Below are 22477 nucleotides of genomic sequence, written 5' to 3'. Positions count from 1 at the left end.
AAAGCCTAACAAGCAACAGAGATGTACCAAGTTAAGACTATGAGATAGTAATTTCTGTTTTTTCTTTTTTCCTCACCAGTATACAACTATTAACTAATGAGAAAAATAAACAGAAAATTAATACATCATTACAATGTTTCAATTAACAGCCATTGCTGTGAAATAAACAAAATCAAAATGCTGATGAAATGAGTATGAAAGTAGACCCATTTCTAAGAGATATGAGGTTTTTTCAAACAACCATTCAATATTTCAATACATATACAGAATTTTTTGACTCAATATATGTAACCTTAATCGCTACAAATGGGAAAATGTACTGAAATAATTTCAATATGTTTATCAGAAAGCATAATACTTCATATTTTCTTTTCTTGATCACCAAGAATTGAAGAAATATGACTAACAAGACAAAGTAGAAAATTTGCAAACTAAAATAGAATTAAAGTGGATCAGAAAAAAAAAATAGTCTGTATGAAAATAAATAAACAAATGCAACAGGTATTCTGCTAATTAAGAACTTAATAAAGCCATAACTAATTAACCATTTCCAGATTGGAAGCAGAAGCTACAATGAAGAAATTTCAATGCTCATCTTAAAATGCAATAATAGTTAATTATAGATTCAAATTAAATCTACTTCCAATAAAAAACAATATCTTTTTTCAAAATAATTATATACTAGTAACAAAACTATTAGATAAACTACACCAGTAATGTCATAGCCTTTTTTCTATTAATATAGCTATCAAACATTTTATCAATGGTTTTAATGTTCAAGGACAAAGGTTACAATAAATACAGATTACACTTCAATCAAACAAAAATACTTACGGTTGGTCATTAATGTTAATTTTATTTTACTGCATTTACAGATATAAAAAATCTCAAAATTCAACAAAGAAATTTGTTTCATTTTTATATACATAATTTATGATTTCGCATGCACATACACATACATGTAAACGTTCTTTAATCAAGGCATTAAATAATTTTTTTTTTAAATTACTATATTAAAAATACAGCACAAATATTACAAGTAAAAAAAAATGAATTCATAAAAACTAAAATGAATACATTTATAGGACAACACTGCAATTTGAAACCATTGATAATCAGATAATTTTTACAAGTTAAAATTTACCGATTACTTATTTAAACAGCTAGAACTGTCATAAAATGATAACTACACATGGAAAGGTACATTATCAGAAATCTTGCTTATTACATAAAATTAGAAAACAGCAGAATATAAATCATTCACATTCTACATAAGCAATTAGGATTAATAGAAATTGTTATGCATGAAACAACTGTCTTCCAGATCATTACCAATGTCTAGAAAAATTGTCCATGCTACCTGAGGATTAAAATGTATTTTGCTTAGTTAAAATATATAATTTATTTTTTTAATGATAATGATTTTTAGTAAAAGGGGGATTCTCAGAAATTCTAATAAAATAATCCTAGGATTTCAACCTCACCTAACAAATAATAATTGCACTAATGTATGAAAAATGCCAAGTGTGGATCAGGAATTGAACAGTGAATTTTCTTACTTTATTTTATGAATTTAAATTTATTTATTTAAAAATAAATTCATTTATTTTATGAAAACTGCTTTAAATTCCTTGAATATTCTTTTGCTTCAGTGTTATTACAATTTTTTATACTCTGTTTTCTTCTTTTGAAGGTCCGTAAAAAATAAAACAAAATCCCTTTCATAGGTCTTATACACTCTTAATTCACTTTGGACAAATCTATTAATATAAATAATATAATATTTTTCATTCATAGTTAAAAATATATTTTTCCTGAATTTTCTGAAAAATTCTCTTGAATGATTAAGTTCACCAACATCTTCTTCATTTAATGCATTTAAACTCAACATTCTTTCAAAATACTTACCCACCCCCCTTGCCTTCTTTTATAGCATTATATGCTGTTTTTGCGACTCTTTAGTCCAATTTTTACATGATCTTTTTTAATTTCTAACGCTCTTTGTTCAAACAACATTGAAAATTCAATGCACCATTTGTGAACATCAGAATTTAAAAATTCAATCAATCAAATGAGTTTTTAAATTCCTAAATTGTGTACTCTGATTACTCCGTCATGTGATATTCATTTGGCACTGTGAATATTCCAAATTTACTGGTTTTTAGAACTGCAACATTTTTGAGGATATGTTTGTAGTTTGATACGCATGGCATACATAAAACTTTGTCATCTTCCTCTGTTAAACAGGGCATTAATTGATTTCATTAAGAGACTTTCTTATCCTGACAAGTTTTAATTTAGCTTCAGACTCTTCAGAATTCTTGAATCGCTTCCATAGTAGGTTTTGGTTTTGATTTTTCGTGCTTAATTACATGGAGTACAGCATCAAACTTTTCATTTAGACTTGTTAAAGCTAACACTATGTCAGATAACTGCCATTCATAATTGCTTTCATTTCTGTTAAAAAAAGCCACATCAGAGGATTTTGAGCAAGAAGGTTTTGAGAGTTCTACAGGATGGCTGGCTGCTTGTTCATCATCAGAGCCACAAGATTTAACATTCTTCTAATTGTTAAGGACCTGTTGTTGGTACAGGTTCAGGTTCTATACCACTTGTCATATTAAATGGTTTGAAAAATCCAGAAATGCTTCCTTGGTCGATTTATAACATAGTATTTTACCACTTAATTAAAAAAATACAACTCTATTATTATGTTCAAAAGTAAAACTATTACTCAAGTGGCAAATACAAAGTTAAATGTGATGTTTAATTAGTTTTAGTTCCAATTACCTACCACAGTCACTACTGAAAATATTATGAAACACAAAATACTGTATAAACTTAAACATTACAATAATAAAAAACTGCAATGGAAAAAACTAGAATAAGTTGCGTAGTCCACTTGCTACTCATAAACTGACAGGGTCAAAGCGAGAGGTATGAGATGACAGGTCACGGCAGGTGACTGTAAAACCCCACCCCTCCATATCCATATATGCAATGAGAATGGAAACAAACAAATGAGTCATCACATCATACACATTTTACTGATAAAGACCAATTTAGGTAAGTAATTTAAGTTAAAAAATGAAAAACATTAGTAATACCTATGAATTAAATTCTTTTATATAATATGAGTTTAATGTTATTTAGTTGTTATTGCTTGAATATCATGGTATGAAGCTAACATAATTTGCATACAGGTACCATCATAATTATTAACATCTAACGAAAGTATTAGACCAGCAGTTTGTAGCAAGTCAAGAATCAGGAAACTGCTATTCATCAACTGGCACAAAAACTTATATCTGTGACTCAGCCGTACAATACTTTGTGCTGTGAAGATTAAATAGGTACCCTGCCCGACTTGCAGCAGAAAGCAGACAACACACTTTGTGTGTGTGTATGTGTGTATCGTAAACAAACCGATAGGCTGACCTTTGTTCTCATTCATTTCTTATCTGCCTGCTCTGGGCTAAAAGTCCCTTAGTAGGCAAGCTTTTTAATTTTTTCCTTATAAAAAAAATTGTTTGTGGATTTTTTTCTGGCCATAATTTCCCCAGCCCAGCCTCAATTTCCCTCAAACCTCTTTTGGGCATTGACATATTCTGCACCCCTGGTTTTCAGTACCCCAAATTTGAAATTATTATTTCTTTCAAATTTCCTGCATGAACAAAAGGTTGCCCCATCACTAAATAACAACATATCAAGATAATTTTAGGATTGTTTTTTATATGGTGCAGCAAAGTAATGTCGCAGGCAGTGAACATTTGATTTAATTTGAAGGATTTACATCGAGTACACTTGCAAACAGAGCCACTCATTAACAATGAACAATGGAGTGAGGAATTTGCAGTTCATAATTAACCTGCCTCATTGACTTTCCAGCTGGCAGTGAATGCATTGCACACATGATACACAGTCTCATTACTAACTGAAACTTTTGGATGATTTCATTTGTGAAACCAAGCTTCCACTCTCTCTTAAAGTTCTATCCCACTGACAAACAGTCATGAATGAAGGAGGATCGATATTCCACTCAGTTCGTACACACTGTCAAACATGCATAATTATTTAAAACTCTGCTAACCAAAGCACACACTGAACCTTCTGTTGTGGGGGTCTACATCTCAACTGACTACAATTGCACTGTGAGCCAGCTTGCCTGCGCACGCATATTCCACTGACCTTGAGAATATACAGAAAAAGTCTTGGAGATATTTCCTGCTGATTGAGCCTACATTTAAGAGATTACAAAACTGGTTTTGTAAATACAGGCAGTTACTTTTGGATACTTTTAGCCTGGCGCCCTGTATATTATATCTATGAGAATAATCCTATTTTTACAGGTTTAATTTTTTATGAAATCTTAACTATAATGCCGATATGAAAAATTTCTACAATACTTTAAAGCTTCCTGAACATCACAGCCTATATAGTAATTATGTAACTCCCCAATTTTGACACTATTGGTACCCCTTCCTGGTAATACGTTGAATAACATGCATAGATAAAGCTGTTTATCACACATTCACCAAATTTAGAAATTTGATTCTACAGGGCCATAAGCACACTATCTCTAGGGTTAAAAAGATTTTAAATTCCAATGCCTCCCTTGATTTACTTACATAAAAAAATGAAACACTGCAGTACTAAAATTTTTATTTTTTAAAATGTGTTCTACCTTCAGAAAAAATAAAAATATTGTATAGGAGGATTCCCTTCCACCCAAAATTTTATACACACAAACCAGAGGTTTAAGTTATATGGTTGAATACACCAGATTTTACTTTAATTATGTACTGAATTTCATAAAGTTGTTTACATCTAGGTTTTTGCACAAAATTGCATTATTCTGTGCAAAGGGAAAGGTAGGTTATTAAGGACTAATAAGAATATTTAACAGTTATCAAACACTTTAATTAACACTGCACTTAAGCAAATAACTAGAGAAAATGTGATTAGGAATACAACTGGAAAAATACTTTTCAAAAAAAAATTACTGTTTTCAAAGATGGAAAGAAATAAAAAATTGTGAACTGGGAAGGATTCTGTCAGTCAGGTAAAAGCTGGAAGGAATATACTAAAGAATTGTAAAATGAGAGACATAAAATATTCATGGTTACATAGATTGAGAATGGTATGGATGTTATGATGCACTCAGCCTGGTCGGCAACCAATGTTGGCAAAGCAGTCAACATTGTGTATAAATTAGTGTTAAAATAAAAAAATTAAAACTGAAGTCAAGTACGAATCTTATTAAATTAATTGAGCAGCATGATAAAATGTGATAACATTTAAAATTTATTGTTACTGTTAATGGAAATATTACTTTGTTGTAATAATATGGATTAAGTTATACTTGATAAATAAAAAATAATAATTTTGCAGATTTAACTGATGTGTATTTTACAAACTGCCATATTTTTAAGTGAAGTAGAATAATGAATGAATTTTTTATTATAAAACGTAATGTGTCAGTCGGCAGGTTTATATTCTTAATTAATTTTTCGTCTTCAATTCTTTTGTCTTTTTTTCATTTGCTATACTGGTTTTTATTACTTTATGAAGAGCTTTAAAAGTTATTGAAAAAATAATGTGTTGGAGTGCTCATTTTAGTATATATCAGTTATCAGTATTAACTTTTAGAGCTTAAAAGCTGAAATTGGCATATGAAACAAACTTTAGATTCTATATTTTTTGTTTGTGAATTTTCTTCATTAGTCTCTTACAATACATTTTACCACAGAATGGAGTCTTTAATACAAATTTCAATACGCCTATTTTTGTTGTACAGAACGAAGTTTAAAGTGGATGTGATTGATTAAAAAAATATCTATTATTTTTTCCTAAGTTTTGCAATTTTAAGTCATTAAATCATGTTAAAAGTGATTTAATTAATAAACCCTGGATTTGGTAATACGTGGTAAAACTAACTCTTTAAGATGAGCATTTTACTCCTATTCACATTACAAGACTGGCTCTGAACAGAATTTTGGTTCTGCCTTCTTTCATTGTAAAAGTAGTGTCTCTTAATGAAATCTATAAATTAATTGATCTTTATTATACAGGCTTGTATGATAAAGTGGCAGAATTAAATGGTATTTAACTGTAATGATCCTGACAGAGTTTAATATTTTTATAAGGATCCTTATTCTGTAACAGATTAATGTATCCCCAAAAAACATCAGAGTTTTAGTAGCAAGTTCTAAAGTGGTTCACAATACATACAACCTTATGAAGAAAAAACAAAGAATCGACAAGAAATATAAAAAATGTTGCTTTATTTAATAACTTTTGGAAACTGCATAAAACAAAGCGTGATGACTGTATGTCATGCAAGTCAAAGACAGTAACTTAAATAAACAACTCTCAAGATATATTTCAATTACAAAACAATAAACCAAACGGTTATTAAGATGCGCTCATGTCAGATAGTGGTCAACTTTGTGGGAAGTCATCCTATTTTTGTTGCATTTGCCGAATGCTTTAGCAATATTTACAGGAAATATGATGCTATTGTCAATTATGAATACCGGGGCAAATTTTTCATGTGATTCTTCACTAATCTCAAGCCATTCTTTTAGAGAATATGAAATTGAAAAAAGCAATCAATCATTACACTATTAAACCAGTCCTACAAACCTGTCATGATTCCACTTTACAAATTTAATGCACGTTCTTATTTTAATTTTATTTAATTTTTGTTGTATAACAACTTTTAAGAGCCAAACTCTGGAGCAGGTGACTGTCATTTACACAATAATTAATAAGAAATATATCATGTGCAAAGCAATAATAATTCTTGAATTAAAATAAACAAAGATTTTACAACAAAATTTCAGACTCATTGAATACATTATTTAAACTGAGGGATTTAAATACGATCTTGATAATTTATTCATTATAGATGAAATGTGATCCCTAAAAATTAAAGAATGGTTTATTTTAAACCAAACAATAACACACATGATCATTTAATAACACTACTGAGATAAGAACCATTCACTTTCATGCAGCTCTGGTATTTAAAATGAAAATTAACTGCCCGAGTCTTACTGTTACTGATATGCAACCCATTAGCTCCAAACCAACTTATAAGTTTAAGATCTGCTTTAGGTCATGATTTGCATGAATTAAGATTAATTAAAGCTTTATTATCTCCATAAGTATCCAACTTTCCATTTATAATCAAAACATTAACATACAATAAAAACAGCTAAAAACTGACTACAGGGGGTGCCCTGATTATCATCTTAAAATTACTTTTATAGTTACTAACTAGAACTTCATATTGAGAGCATTTAAAGGAAAAAGAAACTATTAAATTCAAGAAAGAATCCTGAGACCCATGTAATTTTTTTTTCTGTAATAACTCATTGCTAACAGTCAAAAGCTTTCAACAGATCATAAAAAAAAATAAATAGCAAAATGTGATCGACGTATTGCCTCACTGATTTCAGTCATGATATCAACCATGGCAATAACAGTTCCAATTTATCTTTTAAAATCATACTGCTCATTACTTAGCTGCCTCACTGATTTTAATCATGACATTAAACATAGCATCAGCAGTTCCATTTCTCTTCTAAAATAATACTGCTGACTACTTAACATAGTACTGAAATCTAAGTAACTGATAAGAAACCAAACTACAAACTATTTTTTCAAAAGCTTTAGATGTACAGGATAATGTGTCACAGGAGAATAATTGTCCAGTGACTTGGAATCTCCTTTTCTTAAGCTAAAGCATGAATAGTATTTTTAAGTAGAAGAGGACAACACTGGCTGAAATGAAAGGTTTATGATATTTGTTAAAAACTTAAATATAAGGTCTGCACATTTCATAAATAAAGGCATGGGATAAATTATCTCTAGATGAGGCTATAAATTTATTATTTAAACTTCTGGTTACTTTCAAAAGTTCACCTTCAAAGGTAGGTTTAATGCAAAAATGAAGATCAGGGTAATTTACAAAGAAAGTTTTTTACTGAATATAAATTATTCTGGACATTCAAATTCTCAGTAACGGTCAAGAAAGATTTATTAGAATGTGATACCACTCAGAAGGATTCTCAATCAATTTATCGTGCATAAGAATCTCTTTAATGTTGACTTAAAATTTTGGAAAATAAGTGATCTTCTAAGAAATACTGTTTTTATTTTCTTTATAGAATTCTTAATTTAATGACTGTAATAGGAGGACTTAGCATTCTTTAACCGCTGTTTAAAATTTCTAAAGAATAAATTTTTTATCCTTTAAGACGTTACTCTCCCTTAAAAGTTAATGTCCTTATAGTTGTGGTAATCCAAAGTTTACCTACGTTTGAGAACTTAAATTTTCAATTTTTTTTTCAAGAAAATATGAATCAAAATGAAATTGAAATATTATATCAATATCAAAATGAAAAATGTTAAAAAGGCCATTCCAATTACCATTGACAATGATTTTAGGATCAGATGTGGATGTTTCTCAGATTAAACACTCTGTATCAGCGTTTCTCAACCTGTCAGTATTTGTGACCCAATTTTCAATCATAATTTTCATCACGTCCACCCTCTCCTACAAGAACAATATACAATAATAATGTATTTTGAGTATTTTGATGCTAAAGCTACACTACGACCTTAATTCCAAACCTTAAAAATTACCAAGAATAAGTAAATTTATTGATATTTGGCAACACCGAACCACTGCAGCGACAAAACCAGAATTGATGCCTCCCTACTGCTTTCTGTCTTATATCCATCAAATTGGACATTCTCGTGGCTTCTCGAGAAGTTCCGATTAGTCTAGAACATTCTGGAACATCTGCACGACTGTCTGCGCAAACATGAATAAGTGCTGCACCTCGTTGAAATCCAGCCAGTGTCAGTTAAGTCAATTCTTCTATTGCTATCGAATCTATCGTGAATGTGTATATTGTAATTCGTGTGTTAATTGCAATTCACAGTATTAAATATTCTCGGTAGCAGATTTATACAGAATCATGGATAAATTTTGAAATGGGCGTAAGCGAGCATTAGACGATATTAAAACATCAACAAGTGCACAGACGAGCATGATTCCAAAAATAAAATCTTGAAAATATTCTCAAGAATACTTAAATTTTGGGTTTACCAGTACTAAAGTAAATGAAGAAGAAAGGCCCCTGTGTGTCATTTGCTCAAAAATCTTGGCAGCAGAGCGCATAAAACCTAATAAACTTAAAATTACTTTTGGAAATAAGACATTTCAAGATGCTTTATTTGTGATGGAATTGTGCTATTTGGTTGACATATTCGACAAATTAAATACCTTGAATCTTCAACTCAAAGGAGCCAATACACATATGTAGGATATAAATGATAAAGTTAATGCTTTTTGTAGAAAACTGGAATTGTGGAACAGAAATCTAAAGCAAAAAACCTAGAAATGTTTGTAAATGTGGATGAATGTGTTAAAACTTACAAGGCCGAAGAACAACATATAAAAGTTGTTTTTTTAACCATTGAAAATCATTTAGCCATGCTGGCAAAGAATTTTAAAAAGTATTTTCTTGCTGACGACAAATTGGTAGCAAGTTACGAGTGGGTTAGGGGTCCATTTCAAAATACTCATAAGAGCTCTTAACTCCCGAAGAAGTCTTCATAGACTTCACAGCAAGTCGCAAAATCAAGACAATGTAGTAATAAGGCAGTCTTTGAATTTTGTACAGGATGGATGATGAGTTTTCTGGACTGAAAACAAGAGCATTTCGTCTACTATTACCATTTTCAACATTCTACCTTTGTGAAATCGGATTTTCTGCGGTGGCTGCTTTGAAGATAGAATATAGATCTCACCTAAATATAGAAAAAGAACCCAGAGTGTATGTTTCTAATATTAAAACTTCCTTCAAAAAACTTTGCTCTGCAAGACAGGCCTAAGGGAGTCACTAATAATTATTAGACTTGTTTTTAATTTAATATTGATAAGTTAATTATTAATACATTGTGCAGTACTGATAAAATCCTATTTATAAGTGTATTATAACAGTGTAAATGTGTATTTTATTATTTATTATGTAAGAATGTATTTTGCTTTGTCTTCCTTTAGGTAAATTAATACATTTTTTTAATAATATTCTCTTTTTGATATGCTTGCAGTCCCCCTAGGGGGACAGAGGTTCAGAAACACTGCCCTATATATTATAATCATGATTAATACACATTCCCTTAACAGTAATTGTGCAGTGTGATTTGATAAACTAATATGAAGGACTGTAGTCAATAACTAGGACAAAACTAGTAATTATGTCAATACATCTAAAACAATGAGCTGTTCCTCTGGTAGGGAAATAATACTACAATTTCAGTGATTGGAGCAGATCATTTCAATGAATTCTCAATCATTTCAATGAAGTTTTAGGAACAAATCAATATTAAAATCACCCATAAAAATTAAATGCTTTTTATTTCCTTTCCTTATAAGAGATAAAATCACACAAAATTTCTTCATAGATATCAGAGTATTTCCAGAAATAAATGAGATCAGTGTATAAATATATAAAATAATAACAAGATATGAACATGTAATCTCTAAGCACAACAATAAAAATACTTAAAATCAGTTTAGTTATATCTATTCTGACTGTTGATACACTATTCTATTTCTTAACAGGTATGGAAACCCCAACGCTAATTCTATTTACTTGAGAATAACTAGTAGCAGCATTACCACCTCAAATTACAGTAAACAAAGATATTTATCATTAGTGTCCTGATGTTCAGGTAAGCAGAGAATGCCAGAACCAATTTTCAAAGATTTTAATAAGAGGTTAAATTCATATATCTTATAAACAGATTGTTATTTAATTTGTTTTTATTATTTTTCATTGTAATGTGTAAAGCTTATACAGTTCTACTTTTCCCAAATAGCACAGTAATCCATATGGGACACATCATCAATTCTTACTGCTTTATACTTGTTTAAGTTTTTCAGAGCACTATAAAATTCATATCATAACATTGAGTCTCCAATGAATTATCATCAATTTCTTTTTCTTCCTCTAGAACATTTTCTGAAAATGTTTCCCCTCTACACAGTTCCTCCATTTATTCCTGCCATCTGTCAACTCTTTCTTCCCTCTAACGAATAAATCTTTCTACTTATTGTTCTTCAATAAAAAACATTGCTTTGTATTTAAGATGTCAACTAATACATTTGTTTAACAACTAATAGTTCAATCTATCAAGTCTACTTAAAAAGATTTATTCAAATTAAGAAAAAATTTAATTATGTACAATGATAAAAGGTATTTTACAGCACCCTAATATTAACTTCATATATAATTAATTTATAATTATTATTATATATTTTTAATAATTAAGTTATTAAATCTATTTTCATAAACTTTTCTTTAAAATAATAATCTAATTTGTACAATATTAAACAAATAAATATGTTTATATATTTCTAGCTACACAGCATTATAGATACATAACAAAAAACTTGTTCTACCACTATACAGTAGGACAACAATTCAGTCTTTTCATATAACTGGGGGGTTTCATAACAAGGTGGGGAGGGTCATTGACCCCTTATTTCTAATGAAAATTGCCACAAAATAAGCCTATTTTTAAATTAATTTATTTAATTAATTTTCATGAGGTACATCATGCCTTTAGAAACTACTCCCCCTCTTCAACCACCCTTAATGACAAAATATGTAAAATACTTACAATTTTAATCCACGTGTCAAAATTTCACACAAAAAACAGGAAACTTTGTGTATCATCTTTGCTGTCTTTTTGTCCTTTTAGGTGGAGGAACTCCATTTACAGAGGCCAAAGCAGTGTCAGACTAGCTAACAGGTTACGCAAGCTGTTACAGAAAATGCGTATATATTCCTGCGCACTACCGACTAAACCTCCACCCCTGGCGACCCCACCTCCTGGGAAACCACTAATAACGCATTACTTCAGGAGGGGGGTAAGCGCCCACACACACACACACACATTCGATCTCCACAAGCAAACATCATCCATACCAGACCACTACATGCACACACTGCACACCACAAATGGATGTTTTCCTCGTTTAAGAAAACATCCAGAAAAATACAACACCTAACATGTACTAAAACATACCACACATATTTATACATTCATACAATCAAGCTAACACAAGACAAGCGCGCACAACAATCATGAATACACGGCAACAAGATATAACTTATCCACCAAAGTACACTCAAAAGTTAATTAAATTTCCACAATCTCATCCAGAGTACACAAACACACACCCACCATCTAACACACATACACACACACAAACTCTACTTATTACTTACCCACATGACCATTGGCCATAATCACTAAAAAAACATGAGCAATGCCCTCAGGCACCAGGAGCGGAGTGTTCACAGCCTCACCACACCAAAGTGACCCCCCTCATGCTCGAGAGGGCCCCCAAGGCACTCAGCCACAGACATGTCCAACCCAGCACTCTCCGACGCCTCATTCCCTCAGGCCACACCAATGCTTACCGTTTCCTATGAGTTTTTTCTGTTACTAAGTTTTTTAACATTTTTTATAATAATTTACAATAATAGTCCACTGCTTCACACCCTGAAGCATTATCTGCTGAAAATCCTCAGGTCTGAACAAGTCCACCCGACCCAAGGCACCCAGTATGCACCTCCACACATCCTAGAACCTCGTACAACAGAAGAGAAGAAGACATAGTATCGAGTTTCCTCCACATCGCAGACCACACAGCAGTCTGAGTGGTCAAGAGCGAACCTAAAAAGATATGACCTATAACCACCATGCCCGGCCAGGAATTGTGTAAAACTATAATCAATTGATCTGTGAGTCCTACTGCACCAACTCCTTATATTCCCAATCAGACGGTAAATCCACTGACCTTTCTCTCCCGCATCCCACCGTTCTTGCAAAGTATCCATCAGCTCTTGTTAATTGGCCACAATCAATCTCTTCTTCTCCGGAGAAGGAAGCATCCTTAATTCTCTACACTTCCTTTTGCGAGCAATTAACGTCAACTGGCATAACACCCACCAGCACCTCGACACCTCTCTTGAGATTGTATGATAAGCTGTTGAGGCAGCAACTCCTATGCAGCACAGCAAGTATTCCCATATACCTTTTATACCTCATAACATCTGTCCAGATCTCTGCCCCATACGAGGGAAGAACACACTTGTTAATAACCTCCTCCTGAGTTCTCCAGGCCCCCTGGTGTTCAGAAGTAAGATGGCAACCACATGCATTGTCCTCTCTGCTCTCTCACAACTTTCCATAACATGGACTCCATACCTCAATCAGGCATCAATCCAGATGCCAAGGTATTTAATGGTTATTCTGGAATCAACCCTCCTTCTCGCCAGTTCCAGTGACAGTGTTTGATGTCTTTTCTTAGATATGATAAGTACAATCTCCAACTTTTCAGGGCCATTTCAAGGCTAACTCCAGCCATCCAAGTGCTAATCCTAGTACAAAGCCTTTATTTAAAATTTTATCCACAATCTCTCTCTCTCTCTTTGTGTCAGCCGCAACTGTAAGTATTATGTCATCCACATAGCCGACCACAGCAATGTCCTCCAGAAGTGAAATTCGAAGGACTCCATCATATACCATATTTCATAAGGTCGATCCAAGGACCAACCCCTGCAGCACACTCTGATCAATGGTCCTTACAATCACGCCATTCTCCACCGTATAACTCAATCGCCTGTCTCTTAAGTAAGACAATAATAATTTTACCAGATGTACAGGAATCTGCAGATTCCGGAGAGCAATCGCAATGGCGACGTGAGAAACGCAATTGAATGCGTTTCTCTGTCCAACTCCACCAACATACACATTTTATGCTCTGCAAGATACATCCGAGCTGTGCCTATCACCTCCTCCACTGCATCAAGTGCAGACCTGCCAGCCTGAAAACCATATTCTCTCCCCCGAGAAGCTGTCTGCATGAACCAGTTTTTGCTGGAGCATGTGCTACCTTTTTTCCCCCTATGTATTAATCATCGCCAGTGGACGATAAGACGATGGAAGCACCAGTTCATGTCCAGGTTTTGGCACCAATACAATACAAGCCCTCCACGGGAGATAACCCTTCTCTCAGAGAGGTATTTTAACATTGAGAAATACATCTATATTAGCTCGGACTGCCAATTTAATCACTAGGTTCAGTAATGCAGCAGGACCAAAGGTCTTGTCATGAGGGACGCGCTCCATCCCATCACCATGATCAATTCTTCTTTCGTAAACATTGGTAGGTTCACTATCTCACCTGAGGTAGTCATCGGAACCCCATCACCATGTGGAAATAATGCATCAATGATGTGCTAGGCTGCCTCAACATGGCAGTGGGTACTCTAGGTCTCACAGCGTACTTAACAATCTTGTATGGTCTCCCCCATGGATCCTTTTCAATCTTTTCAGTAAGTTTGCCCCAGCAAGCCTTCTTAGATTCCCTTATGACCTTCTGCAGCTCCCTCCTTCTCTGTTTGTAAAGTAACTTACAACGTTCCCTAGCCGAGTGGAAATAAGTCTGCTGAATTTCCCTTCTGGCCCTTAGGCATTGGCTGCGTTTCTGTGAGATCTCCTCATTCTGCCAAAAAAACAGGTGGATGACCAGCCCTGTAACATCTTCAGGGAAAGAGACCATCGCAAGCCCTCATCAATTCATCCACTAATAATTGAACCTTTCCTTCTGTCAATGTAATCTCAGTAACCTTCTTCAAATCAAGGGCTTCCACGAATAACTGGGGATCCATTCCCTTCACATTTCATCCTTGAGTCAGGGGTCGCTCTATCACATGATGTCTGCCTTCGTCAATTGTCATAATGACAGCCTGATGGTCGCTCCCTGTTCAAAACAACGATAAAACCTCAAAGACGCCTCAACAATGTCAGCCCGACAGGACACCATCCCAACCCCGTAGGGGAAGACACCCACCTTGAGATGCTTCTGGTCGCCACACCAACACCCCTGTTCCTAGCCCTGATGGGCTTTAATAGGAGTCGTCTTTCGCCCTCTAACTTTTTACACCTCATAGTAATAAGCCAGGCCTCGTTGGGATGCCACCAATGTAAATGCCTCGCAAGACATTTACATCAGTGATTTTTAAACTCAGCTTTTGCCTTCTTTGTAGGCCTTGTCCGGACATCTTAAATGTCCTACATCATTGCGGAAGCACAAACCCCATGCCTAGTTCTACCTTTATTGATCCAATTTCTAGTAAATGTCTCGAAATTCAAGGGAAGTTAACAACATAGCACCAAAAATGTTGTTCGCAACTACAAAATTTAGTTCTAGTTCCCTTATCGACAGGACACCAATCCAATCTTCACCCTTCATTTCGGGGTGATATTCACAGTCACAACCGCAGGGAGTCGGCATGTGGCAATCCGAGTCTCCCCAAATCCATCTCTGAAGGACAGTCGTATTCCACCTAAATAGACTGGCTCAACAACCTGCCCCAGTCCCCGAAGTACATCTTCAGAGGTGGCATCTTGCTCCAAATCACGTATTCCCAGTATAGTTATCCTAGTTATAGTTGAGACGTTTCCCTCTTTGAGAGGCATGGAGACCACACTCTTAAACTCACCCGCCGCAGTTCTGTCTTCGTTAACTCTAATCTTCATACTGCTACTACCTTTACGTATCAATAATATCTCAGATGTAGCTGGTACTGCCACTTCTGTTTTAATGAATCTCAGCAAGTCCGCATATGTTGTAGCAGGAACCGCGTTAATAAGCATCTTGTGCAGTTGGTTGGCAGGGTCATCACTTTTCAAGGAATCTGCCAGCAGCCGTGAACAGATGATATGTCAGCCCAGATTTCCTCCCCTCACAATCCAATATTTTCCTCACATATACTGCAGTGTACTGGCCATACACCTTGGCCTACATCAATCCCAGGTATCCACCATTATTTGTTAGTAGTGCGGAACTAGAGGTAGGAGCGCCAAACCCATGATGGCGGACAGTCCGCCATCTTGGAATGACGTCACGAATTCAAGATGGCAGTGTTCGGCTATCTTGGATTGTGACGTCGGTGGCGCTCGTAGCCATATATTAAATTATTGAAGTAATATTTCGAAGATTGGTAGCAAGTAGTATTGAAATGGACATACGGGCGTCAAAATCCAAGATGTCAGCGCCCGCCATCTTGGAATTTCCCTTTTCCCTTTCTTTGTATTGAGTGAAAAATGAAATATATTATATATGTGTGTGTGTGTAAATAAAAACTTAGACGTACATCGAGGATGATCCAGGTCGTCGTGGCTGTTGCATCGGGAGGTGTCACCCGCTACTCCTGCACCCCGACGTGGCTCGTGCACCAAGAGGCGGCGGCGGTCGCGGCTGCGTGCGTGCATTGACGTAGCGGCGCGGGTTGTTGACAGTCCGAGGTGTGGCGCGCGACTGAAGAACAGCTGACGAATATGGCCTAAGGTTGAGCGTCCTATTTTGAACGGCCGTTACAGTGGTAGGCGCGAAAGCGCCACACCCTACCAACCAATCGCAGAGCCGGATTCAAAGGGGCCGCGCATGCGCAACACGTAAACCGATACTGCTGCTACCACCACCACCACCGCTGCAGACACGAGCCTACATGTAAATTAAAACTTAACACTAATTACAAACAGGAATGTGCTAAATTATCGTAAAGCAAAACTCTCTCCCTCTCTCTCTGTGTGTGTGTGTGTGTGTGTGTGTGTGCGCGCGCGTAAACGTCCACTAATATATCGCGTAAACATGCATTCAGCATTGTTTTTGTATGTGTGTTAATGAATAAAAATTTAGACGTACCTCAAGGATGATCCTGGTTGTTGCACCGGGAGGCGTCACCTGCCACTCCAGGATACCGGGCATCATCGATTGGATTGTTGTGAGCGATTGTGATATCCGTAAGTTTTTAGATAAAAAACAAGTTAGTCGATAGCATCACAACGACGAATCGCACCGTTGGACGGTTACAAAGACGTATTGATTCTGTGCAAAAGGTTATCGGATTTATAGTAATGATTATCGGGAAGACGTTTACCGAATTGGTTAACGAATTGAAATCGGTTACACGATACATGTGTAAACATTGTTTTATGATGCTTGTCGAACACTGTGATGATGACAAATATATCGGTCATGCAATCGAGTGTTATAGATTCGTTTATTGCGGTCAAGGGTTACCCGAATACCTGTGCTCCTGCGAATTGGTTATTGGACACATGATGAAAGTTAAGGCGCTATTACGCAAAAACAAATTTGAATTACTATGGGAAGACCCAACGTCGTCGTCATCGTCGTTAGCTTGCCGAGTTATCGATGAACACGAACTCTACCGGTTATTTTCTAAAACACTAATCGAAAGGAGTGGTGGTGGTGGTGGTGGGGGAAAGGTGATGACACAAGTATCTATACTGCGGTCAATCATTCGTGCGTGAGCTCTGCCAGTGTGTTGATGGACGCCTTATTGTTTATTAACGTTTTCAACGATCAAGACTGTTTTCTCAAACGGTTACCAATGAAGAGGTTGACCGATCTTCATATCGGTATTGACTATGTATTATTGGACATAAGAAAGATATATACATCATACGGTGAGGTTCGCATTTGTGTCATCTTATACGACACCGATTCTTCTTATTCTGACAATGAACGTATTATTTTCAGCTATTACTAGCAAGGAGCTATACGAACAAATTTACCGAAGACGAAATGACCGTTGTACGTCATTCGATGAAATTAACTTAATACGGTGTAAAAGATGACCACGACGACAACGGTGGTGGTGGTCACTGAAGATTTAAATTTAAGTTTATAAGACATGGTATCATTTGATGCACTTTGTAACAGGATATGACGTTTCCGGTTACTTACGCTATTAAATTGCTGGGAGAATGCGTAGTCGTTTCTTAGAATTACACGATACACAGTTCAGAAATGTTCAAGGTTACTCGTAACTGATACCACTTTATTGTAGACATTGTAAATTTATCTCATTACTAGTTAAGACGTTGAAGTTGTAACATCGTTGACAGCAGCAGAAGCGGTGGTGTTATGGAGCTAATTAAGAAGGTAGATTTGGTTGGTGAACGACATTTGTCGCCGATGCGTTTTAAATTAAAATACAGTTATGTATACATTGTTGATCTTAGCGGTGATGTTTTTGATAAAGACGGTGATAATGTAATTATAAAGATGTTCTTCGATCCAATGAATGATGATGTTGAGAAATTTTATTGTGACTTTGAATGTTGGGACAATTCTATTGGTCTTATCGGCTGTAACGAAATAGTGTTAACGGGTAAAGGCCTTTAAGTTAAATGTTTCCTTGAATATGCAGTTGGATACGATTACATTAAACCGGTTATCTACGTCTTGTCTAAAAAATAATGTTGTTGCCTTTAACGTATATACCTCAAAGGAGCGAAGACGATTAAAAACTTCTTGTATTGCAACCGATGGGTGGAGAGCTGCTTGTGATGAAACTGATTATGTTACCAATAATGTACAACATCAAACTCAACAGAAAAACCGCTACTTGTTGCATATGAAATGGAAAAAGATTCTCAAATAAATTACCATGAGTGATCGATTTGAAAGGGGACGGTTTTAGAATCGATTTATTTCATAATGTACAGACTATTTAAAACGTGAAGTACATTCACTTTCATCGAGGAGGAGGATATTTCATTAACAGCATAAGTAATTAAATAAATAAATAAACAGTCCTTTTCAGGACTACAACAACATATAACGTACAACATAAACTTCAACACACATTCAATTTATTATATGCTAAACCTCCATTCAGAAAATATGTACGGGCTATTGTTTTATTTAAAATGATGGTTTTACAACTGCTATATGTAGTGGTTCCCAGGTCCGTTACATGATCTAGTAATAGATTTATCTACTATCAGGTTATGTGACAAATGGTGAGGATAGTGTTTAATAAATTAGTTGTTTTTTGGGGGGAATACACAATCTTTAAAAATAGATAATTTTTTGATTTCTCTGAATTTCTGTTCCGAAATGTTCAAGGTTGCTCGTAACTAATACCATTTTATTGTAGACAGCGGGCACGTGACACTTTAGGCGATTGTGTTCCTATTGATCGTGAAGTGTGTGTGTGTGTGTGTGTGTGACGTCAAGGTAAACTATAGATAGTCGTTGTTTGTGTATGGTAGGAGGTTTTCCGCTTACTTATACCCCGTAACAAAACTGGATTTAACCAGTTACAACTGACATGGTGAGTTTATATCGGTAGATACGGTTTTAACCGTTGACAAAATTAACAAAAAAAGTTGATTAATGTTTTCTTAGAATTCGTATTCGCATACCCCAATGAGCATACGCCGACACGAATTCCAACACCGAGATTGGTCGCGAAAGGACGTGGCACGTTTGGCGTGAAACGCCGCGCCGACCTCGGACCGCGTCGGTCGGTCGATTCTTCAGTCGAGCGCCGCCAGCCGCACGGTAAACATCCCGCGTCGCAAGTAGGGAGCCGCTTGCATGGTGAGAATTTAACTGGAAAGTGGCAGTGCTCTCCGTGAGAAAAAATCTCGGGTTCTGCGTCAGTGGCTAGTGCTCAGGACTGGTCGGCCTGACGCAGAACCCGAGGTTTTCATACTACTAACGGTCTACGTGTTGCGCATGCGCGGCCGCTTTGAATCCGGCTCTGCGATTGGTCGGTAGGGTGTGGGGCTTTCGCGCCTACCACTGTAACGCCGTTCAAAATAGGACGCTCAACCTTAGGCCATATTCGTCAGCTGTTCTTCAGTCGCGCGCCAAACCTCGCACTGTCAACAACCCGCGCCGCTACGTCAACGCACGCAGCCGCGACCGCCGCCGCCTCTTGGTGCACGAGCCACGTCGGGGTGCAGGAGTAGCAGGTGACGCCTCCCGGTGCAACGGCCACGACGACCCGGATCATCCTCGAGGTACGTCTAAATATATATTCACACATACACACACACACACAATATTTCATTTTTCTCACGCGCGCAATTTATATAAACTTATATACAACATTTTTCACTCAATACAAAAAAAGGGAAAAGGTACATTCCAAGATGGCAGATATTTACTCCCGTATTCTCATTTCCGTACTACTTGCTACCAACCTTCGAAATATTACTTCAATAATTAAATATATATAATCAGGTTGACAACACTGACAAAAAAAATCAAGTTGGCAACACTGACAGGCTACGGGCGCCACTGACGTCACAATTTAAGATGGCCGACCACCGCCATCTTGAATTCGTGACATCATTCCAAGATGGCGGCGTCCCCCATCTGGAATCGAAGATGGCGGACTGTCCGCCATCTTGAATTTGGCGCCCGTACCCCCATTTCCCTACTACTTTTGTTTTTACCTTATAGATAGCGTTAACCAGTTCCTGTTCCAGGTACGCCCAGGTCCGTTTAACAGCCAGGAAAACTGAGGGTACCTCAATGCCAATCTGTCAAACAGCCATCCTTCAGTCGCTTCAACGGAGGTCCACAATGGCTATTATATCTAACGCACCATCTCTTCTGTCCAGAATGGCAACCACTGTATTGCAAAAGGCCTTTTTCAGCCAAACCTTTCTTATAAAATCTGCAAGTTGGTGTGAGGGCACCCCATTATCAAGCACATCAACCATAGGTCACCCAGTATTAACCAATGTCTGGGTAGTTGTCTCGACCATTTAGTTCTTCCTAGTAGCTCCAACTGAAGTACAAACCAGTATCCATAAGTCTTTCACAGCAGTGATGAAGTCTGTATCAATTTCCCTTATACTTCTTTTAACATTTTTATCCATATTTTCCTGAGTTCTTTGGCAAGCTTTTCAAACTGCCGGACCATCATCTCCATGTCAAGAGGTGCATATCCTCTTCCTCGGTGGAAGACTGCCTCACCTTCAGGTGTTTAGCTCCCTTCCTGCCTTCCACAGTCACTTTGGGAGGCAAGCCCTCCACCTGCAGGTCAGACTTTACAGCGTCAGTGGCAACCAGGATAGGCAGATCTTCCATTGCTCCTTGCTGTCCTAGGAGCAACGATATTATTTTGACATCGCCATATGTAATCCACTTATGATTGTCGTATTTAATTTTATAAAGAACAAATTCAAAATTATCATAACCCTCTTTTAAATGGACAGAATGTTCGACAGGTATTGACAGATACGTATTTCCATTGTGAACGACAACCTTGAGGCTACCTTGAATTTAATTTATGAATTTCCAATCGGTAGTTTTGTATAGAATTTTAAATCGAGTCAAAAGTCCACGTACATCAGCGCAGAAGACTAAATCTCCTTCTTCCGAAAAATAGAAAATATGGACTAATTCTCCTTCTCTTTTTTCTCTGTAACCAGGAAAATGAGGTGCCAACTGCTAGCAGGTTCTCTTTAAGCCATGAACCAAGCAATTCTGAACTTTCTTTGTTCAGATGTAAGTCTCGAACCACATTGTTTATAGTTCAGACTGTGATAAAGCTCTGGTACACAGCTACCTCTGGGTTCATACTTCTTGATGCTATCTTCATTTAAATCTCTTGTGGAACCGTCTATTTCCGCTAATTTTCTGTGAAATTGACAATGGTACATCTGGACCATTAGGGACCAGGCGTAAAGCGGATGGCATATTTGGATTGAAAATTCTTTTTTTTCTTAAAATTGAAACCATGAACATCAGTCGAACAAAAGTAACAACCATTGGTGTGATTTCGTGGCTGTCATGACACTATTGGAACTACAAATCTGAACGCTTTTTCTTCACCCTTTGACCACCATCTAAGTCCTTCAAAACATGTGTAGCAAACATGGTGGGATGCCCAAGTTTTGTCTTGATCTCCTATCTTCACTCCAAAATACATGAGGTACACTTGTAACAAAATTTGTTAAATTTCTTTTTGCCTTTCCACCATTAATTCACCACAAATATAGCAAAAAAAATCTGCAGAATTTTTGCAGCCTCTTGAAGCCATTTGATCACGGAGGACAGAAAAAAACTACATTTATGCATGCTGATGGTTGTAATAATACGGATAGTAGTTGCATGGTGCATGAGTAGTGTGGATAGCTGCCAATAAACAAGTTACATCTTCTTAAGTATTGTCACAACCTGTCGGCCAAGCTCTCCCACCGTCTTGCTTCAACCCAAACCCCCGCCCACCTCTTCAGACCACTCAACTGTTTAGCTATAAGAATGCGCAGTATAAGCCAAAAGAGTGAATATATTATATTAATTTATTATTAAAAAAATTTAATTTTATTATGAAAAAATTTTTTAAATTTGAAAATCAGTATTTTTTTAAATTATTTTAATTGATAAATCAAAAATTTTGTTAAAAAATATGCAATAAATAAAAAGATAGCTTTTTTGATTTTGGGGGAAGGGAGAAATTTTGCAGGTAACATGTTTTTTTAAATGGTAAAATAAGCATGTACGGACGCTTATAACACATATAAAGCGAGGTTGTTTGTAAAT

At 35.9% G+C, this 22477-nt stretch overlaps 1 protein-coding gene across 1 annotated transcript in view; it reads right to left on the bottom strand.

Annotated features, from left to right (window-relative positions):
- The window catches only part of AGBE (1,4-alpha-glucan-branching enzyme), a 121255-nt gene that overhangs the window by 86788 nt on the left and 11990 nt on the right, over positions 1-22477 (bottom strand). The window lies entirely within an intron of this gene.

Source organism: Lycorma delicatula, chromosome 4 (genome assembly GCF_047948215.1).
Source record: "Lycorma delicatula isolate Av1 chromosome 4, ASM4794821v1, whole genome shotgun sequence".
In the NCBI taxonomy this organism is placed as follows: Eukaryota; Metazoa; Arthropoda; class Insecta; order Hemiptera; family Fulgoridae; genus Lycorma; species Lycorma delicatula.
Note: the sequence above shows the minus strand (reverse complement) of the source record. Positions and strands in the feature narration are given on the sequence as shown.